Genomic DNA, 6,837 nt, shown 5'->3' on the forward strand with positions numbered 1-6,837 from the left:
CAGCCAAAGAGAAATATCACTGGGTCACATAGAGAAAAGGGAAACAAAATCGTAGTGCAGTCTCATTAAAGGTTGGCTCTGTCTCTTGAAATTCAAAGTTAACCAAATAAAATGTTCTTTCATCATGCATCTATATAATCCACAGAACAGGAAGAAATTAAAGAAGATAGGGTAAAATTAAACCCCGCTTTAGAGAGTGAGAAGGAAAAATAGGTCTAAGCAAAAAGTAACACATAGTCTTCAAACATAGTGGAGCAAAACTTGATGGGCAGAAAAAGAGGACTTTTTTTTTTCCCAAAAAAGTGAAATAAAAAATGCCAGGGACATGGGTTACAGAGCCCATTCTCAGACCTTTCTCATGAGCATCAACCTTGTCTCAATAATCTCTCTCTGGCATATCCTCAACCATACTATATCTCTCAAAGTAGAACAATTTTAGCTGGTTTAGTTTTGTAAAAAGCTTTCTTGACCACTTTAACAAAAGTAGACCTGGATTTATTCTTGGTTCATATGGAATCCTGTGGAATAAGAACCTCAGCTCCATAGTTCCTCAGTAGTTACTCTATATTTTCTCCGACTTTTAAAACTTGATCCCTAACCTATTAAGAATAAATCCAATCTTACCAGTAATGTTTCCTTTATTTTATTTCAAGATTAAGTTACTATTTTTTTTCTTCACAGGTTTAATAAAGCAGATCTAGAAATAAATTTTCCAGGACTCATCTTTTGGAAACTTCATTCTGAGACACAGCTGTTTTGGAACCATGGCTGGGGCGAGACCCTGGAAGGAGCTGAGATGCAGGATCTTGGGTCTGTTGTGTAACGGATGCTTCTTAGTTTGCACAAATGTAAAAAGGGATATGGGAGGAATTCTGAGTCTGTCCAGGCTTGAGGATTCAGTAGTTGTGTGTGCAAAAATGTGTGATGACTACTGCACAACTGGGTTGAATCTCAGTTCTGGTGCGTGTTAGCTCTGTCACCCCGAGTCAGGGGCTTGCCCACTCTGCATGTTAATTTCCTCCTTTTAGACTGGGGATATTAATAGTTCTGGTATTCCCCAATTTTTGAAGGCTTGCTTTACACCATTTCACTTTTCTGAATGACTTCGCATGAGTCACCTGTTTTTGCTAACAGAAAGAAATTCAAAGAGAATTCCTGCTTTACAGGAAAAAAAAAGGGGAGGGGGGTGAAATTAGTGTTCAGCATCTGTTTTGCAGAGACCCCTTCTAGAGGTAATCCACACCCCAATTAGAGAGAGTACGTCTCCACCAAGCTCCTTCCCTGGAACAACACTCAGCATCTGGGGATGAGGGCACTGCTCTGTGTCTGTAAGCATCTGGGCTTGATCTCAGTGTATTTTGCTCATCCATCTGCAAGTTGTATCCTAAGGTAGATGCCTCTTCAGTTTACATCATTTCAGTTTGCAAAAGTTTTCAGAGGAATACTCTACTTTCAGATATCAGAGAAATTGGTATTTACCTTCTAGTATTTTTGCCAGGGTTTACATGAGTTTAAAGAGGTAAACGACTTAGAGTGTATTTATAAATTCATAATCTATAACTGCTACTGTTATTGCCCTTGACATGGCCATCATTAGGGTCTCAGTTGATTACATTATTTTTATTTTTTAATGTTGTTGCTCTGAACTGGAGAAGACTGGGAAACAGCAATTTTACTGTGTTTTTTTTTTTTTTAAGTTTTTGTTAGGCTCACAGCTGAAAAAACACTGAAGAGATGAAGGATTCCGGACACTCTGGTGAAAACACAAAGGATTCTTCGGGGCCTCCTTTCTCCTGCGTGTGAGGACAGTGGCATTTTGACTGAACGGAGGAGCCCTTGTCAGCTGTCCGGGGAGGGTTAACTCACACTTCGGCAGGAGCCCCATGCCATTAAGTCAGGGAGAGTAATGAAATTTCATTTAATTTGTCAGGAAGAAAGTGCTAATGTTAAAAGGCATTTAATAAAAAAGGGAGAGATTCTTTGAAAGGGAGTCCTTAAGTAATTACTTCAAGTGTCTTAGGCCTCCTCACCAGAATATTTACATTAGTGTCTTACAGAGCCAGTGTGTAATTAAATTAGTGCAGCATTTACATTCCCTGTAGTTTTTTTTTTTTTAAGGAACTATGATTTTATGAATAATCTGCCTTAAAAGAGTGAGAAAATGACTTGATCTAATAAAATTAGATGTTAGTGTTTTTTTCAAAATGTTTTAATGGAGAGAATTGCTGAATGAAAGTTGTGTGTGTGTGTCTTTGTGTGTCTGTAAGGGGTGATCTCAGCATGGGGTGACTGTGCTCTTCCCTCATTTCTACTTGGAAAGGTGCCATCTTTTATTTTTGCAGACCTGACATGGAGAGTCAGGTCAGCAACCGTGGCCTGGCAGCATATGGCCGTGGCCAGCCTTGTCTAGGCTGGGTTCTCTTTTCAACTAGTCTGGGAGGAGAAGATGGAGATGCACATGTGAGGGAAAGGAAATGCTCGTGAAGCAGGGCGAGTCTGCTCCAGCATCATCACGGCTCCTGTGTGCACAGGCAAGTTCATCCCTCTCACCACCAACAGCCGGAGGAGATCACACATGTGCTAGGATGGTGGGCAGCCCGCAGGTCACAGCCAGACAGATTTACACCTCCAAATCAGGTCACATTATAGGAAAAAAATCTTCAACATTTCTTTGAAGTAGTCTGGTGCTTCCCAGGTGGCTTAGAGGGTAAAAAATCTGCTTGCAATGCAGGAGACCAGGGTTTGATCCCTGGATCAGAAGATCCCCGGAAGAGGAAATAGCAACCCCCTCTAGTATTCTTGCCTGGAGAATTCCGTGGACAGAGGAGCCTGGTGGGCTATAGTCCATGGGGTTGCAAAGAGTCAGACTTGACTGAGTGATGAACACACTCTACTTTAACCTGGTGCCATTTCCAAATTGATTCATCAAAAATCCTTATGCCTGAATTTGTGCACAAATATCAGGCGAATGTTTTACTTTTGTCAACTCTGTCTTCTGGGAGTGTGTCATGGTATGAACATAAATTGCTAAGCTGAAGACAGGTATGTAAAGCTGTATGATGGGAGATGTGTTATAAATCTATCTCATATAGTTGATTGGAAGGGTAAATGAGGTTGAGGTATCAGAAAAGTTTGTTAATATAAAATGCTAATAGTTCTAGATATTTTTATAACAGCAGTTGAAGTGGTTTTACTAAAATGCCAATCTGATCACATCTCTTTCCTTACTGTCATTCAATGGCTTTTCCATGGCCCTCGGTGAAAGCCTGAACTTTTTAGTAAGTTGTGAATTGCCTCTGTTAATTTCTGAAACTCTCGTCCTTCATAAATCTTCTCTTCAAAATATCAGGTCTTAAAAGTATAAGAACTCCCTCACCTCTGCATCTTCACATGAGTTTTTCTCTCTGTCTAGAGCTGCGCTACCTCGTACATTAGCTACTAACCTGAAGTGGCTATTGAAATTGAAACTAAAAAAAATTAAAATGAAATAGCATTAAAAATGTAGCTTGCACTTGGCACATTTTAGGCACTCAATCATCATATGTGGCTAGTGGCCACCATCTTGGATGGTGCTGTTATTGATTATTCCATCCCTGCAGAGATTTCCCTTGGACATCACAGGTCTACAGTGATCAGAAGATCCCTACCTTCATTAACTTTACAGCTTAGGTATCCTTTCCACAAGGAAGTCTTTCCCACACCCACCCTGTGTCTTAATGAACTGTTGGATTGTCCTCTCCAATATCCTACTATATGGGAGTTACCTGGGTGCTTATGTGAATTGCCTGAGCAACCATGAGCTCAGTGAGGTCAAGGACTTATCAGAGTATTGTTGTTCAGTCACTCAGTCGTGTCCGATTTTTGATACCCCATTGACTGCAGCATGCCAGGCTTCCCTGTCCTTCACTATCTCCCGAAGTTTGCTCAAATTCATGTCCATTGAGTCGGTGATGCTTTTTAACCATCTCATCTTCTGCCACCTTTTCCTTTTGCCTTCAATCTTTCCCAGTATCAGGGCCTTTTCCAATGAGTCAGCTCTTCTCAGCAGGTGGCCAAAGTATTGGAGCTTTAGCTTCAGCATCAGAATATGGACCACCATCATTTTGCCCCCTTAGAGAAAAAATGGCAACAAAAGTATTTATTGAGTATTTCTAGGTGCCACTGTATAATTTACATGTATGGCCTCACTTGATACATGAATAAGTGCTATTTATCTCAGTTAGGGCATAAGTGGGGACTAGCTGTCATCTCAATGCAGCAAATGAAGAGCCTGAGCAAGACTAGACCTAAACCACTAGCCCAAGTCTTGCAGATCTGGAGAGGAAGAGTGGGAGCTAGAACAGGCAGTCTGATGGCAGCTCTTACACCGTGCCCCTGTTGTTAACACCCACACAGTTTTGTTGAAACAATGTGGAGTACCCAGGCACAGGCATGAAAGTAGACAATAGTTACTCTTTCATAACAACACTGTGTTTTAAAATTATATCAATTTCCCCACCAGCTTGAGGATAGGAAGTGTTTTCTTTTGATAAATGATTTCCACTTTCTTCCTTCAGCTCTCCACTGGAGTGGGGACAAAAAAGGCAGAGTATACCCACTGCACAATTAAGAAACAGTACTCTTGCCTGGATGGGGTCGCTAAGAGTCGGACACAACTGAGTGACTTCACTTTCACTTTTCACTTTCATGCATTGGAGAAGGAAATGGCAACCCACTCCAGTGTTCTTGCCTGGAGAATCCCAGGGACGGCGGAGACTGGTGGGCTGCCGTCTAGTGGGCTGCCGTCTATGCGGTCACACAGAGTCAGACACGACTGAAGTGATTTAGCAGCAGAAGCAGCAGCAGCAACATTCAGAGAGGGGAAGCAAGATGAAAGGCTAGTGGGCTAACTCTGTAAAGTCAAAGTCAAACAGTCTTGGCAAGTGTTCAAGTGACGTGATGGACATGGGCAAGGGACCCGAGTCATCGACTTGGATTTTTCTTGGCTCTAATGTTTTCTTTTTCTGATTGCCCAAGTCATATTAATTAGTGGCATCATTTCTTTCTCATAGCTGCATATGTTACTGATGTTAATTGTTAGATAATGAAATAACCAGACATTGTTTTCAACTAATTAAGACGACGTCTATAAATAGGTCCCCGCTCAACATTAAGCCTCATGGCTACTGTATCACTGCAGCTACTGATAAATCAGTATTTTAGCTATCCTCATTGACTATTATTGTTGCTGTTATTATTTCAGATTGAATGTTGAAACCACAAGAAAAGCGTCTTTTAAAATAAACGTACTTAATACAAAATTTTGGTTAAGTGGGATTCTCGTTATGACTAAAACTGAAGACTTTATATCTTTCTTCACAGTTCAAATACATGAGGAAATAGGGGGAAAGCTATATTCATTGAGTCCCCAGTGGGATTGTATTCTATTTTGTTAGGAAACTAAAATATTAAAATGGGAAAGCTTATGTTCTATATTTTGTGAAAGAAAGTGAAAGTGTAAGCCGTTCAGTTGTGTCTGACTCTTTGCGATGCCATGGACTGTACAGTCCATGGAATTCTCCAGGCCAGAATACTGCAGTGGGTAGCCTTAGCCTTCTCCAGGGGACCTTCCCTACCCAGGGATTGAACCCATGTCTCCCGCATTGCAGGGGGCTTCTTCACCAACTGAGTTTTGAGGGAAACCCTACCCTGGGAGCTTCCCTGGGGGCTCATCTGCTAAGCAGGAAAATCAGGTTCAATCCCTGGATTGGGAAGATCCCTTGGAGAAGGAAATCGTAACCCACTTTCAGTATTCTTGCTTAGGAAATTCAATGGCCAAGGAGCCTGGCAGGCTACAGTTCATGGGGTGGTAAAAGAGTTGGGCATGACTTAGTGCCTAAACAACAAGAACCACAGTACTCTATGAACCTTACATATGTTGACCCATTTATTCCTAGTTGAAAATCTGTAAGACTATTATGTCCATTATACAGAAGACAAAACTGAGGTGCAGGACTATGACAAATCGCCCAAATCATATGGCCAGTGAATGACAGAGTTGGGAGTTGAACTTAATGTAACTTTAGAACCCACTTCTTAACCACACTGGTCTTTCTCACTTCCTCATCAACAGGTCCAGATACACACATATAATTACTTACAGATGCTTTACACACACAGGAAAAGTTAAGAATGACCTTTCTAAAGGAACAAGAAAAGCAGAAAGATCCTCCCGTGTTTTTATTTCAAGATAGCGTCTATGTGCCAATACAGTTTGGATTATTGACACATTTAAAAACAGAAAACTTGTGCCCATGTCTAAATAGGAAAATGCAAGAAAAGATTTCTGGTAAAATTTGATGCATTTACCTGGTTTGATAAAGAAAGAGATCAGTTTAAAAAAGAATCAGAATCCTTCGAATACTTTTAAAAATTCTATTATAACATCACTTTTGTTCAAGAGGAGCAAAAAGCTTTAGAGAACTATTCTAAGTTGGTGTCACTTAAGTGAATTTTGATCTTTAAATAACCATCTGTATTTGGCTACCATCTGATATTGGTCTGTATAGAGCTAAATTTACAGTCCCTTTTTCCAAACATAAAGAAAAAAAGAGCAAAACTAAGGCAGGTTAAAAACACGTTCTGTTAGTAGCTGCTTCAACCGAAACACAGGCATCAGTTTTCCTTCCTCATCATAGTGTCACTAATGACATTTTGCAAATGCGGATTGCATTTTTTTCTTCTGAGCAATTTATAAAGAAGGTATAGGGGTTCATTCTATCATTTGACCAGCTTAGTTACTTAACAAGACTGACGGAAGATCCAACCTGATCAGGTCGACTGTAATCCAGCCTTTAA

At 40.5% G+C, this 6,837-nt stretch overlaps 1 long non-coding RNA gene across 1 annotated transcript; it reads left to right on the forward strand.

Annotated features, from left to right (window-relative positions):
* The first annotated feature begins 661 nt into the window (after positions 1–661).
* Positions 662–1,986, forward strand: LOC112443230 (uncharacterized). The gene is made up of 2 exons (XR_003031553.2): positions 662–810; positions 1,698–1,986. It is a non-coding gene; the product is annotated as an uncharacterized lncRNA (long non-coding RNA).
* Positions 1,987–6,837: the final 4,851 nt, after the last annotated feature.

The sequence above is a fragment of the Bos taurus genome, chromosome 21, assembly GCF_002263795.3.
Source record: "Bos taurus isolate L1 Dominette 01449 registration number 42190680 breed Hereford chromosome 21, ARS-UCD2.0, whole genome shotgun sequence".
Classification (NCBI taxonomy): domain Eukaryota; kingdom Metazoa; phylum Chordata; class Mammalia; order Artiodactyla; family Bovidae; genus Bos; species Bos taurus.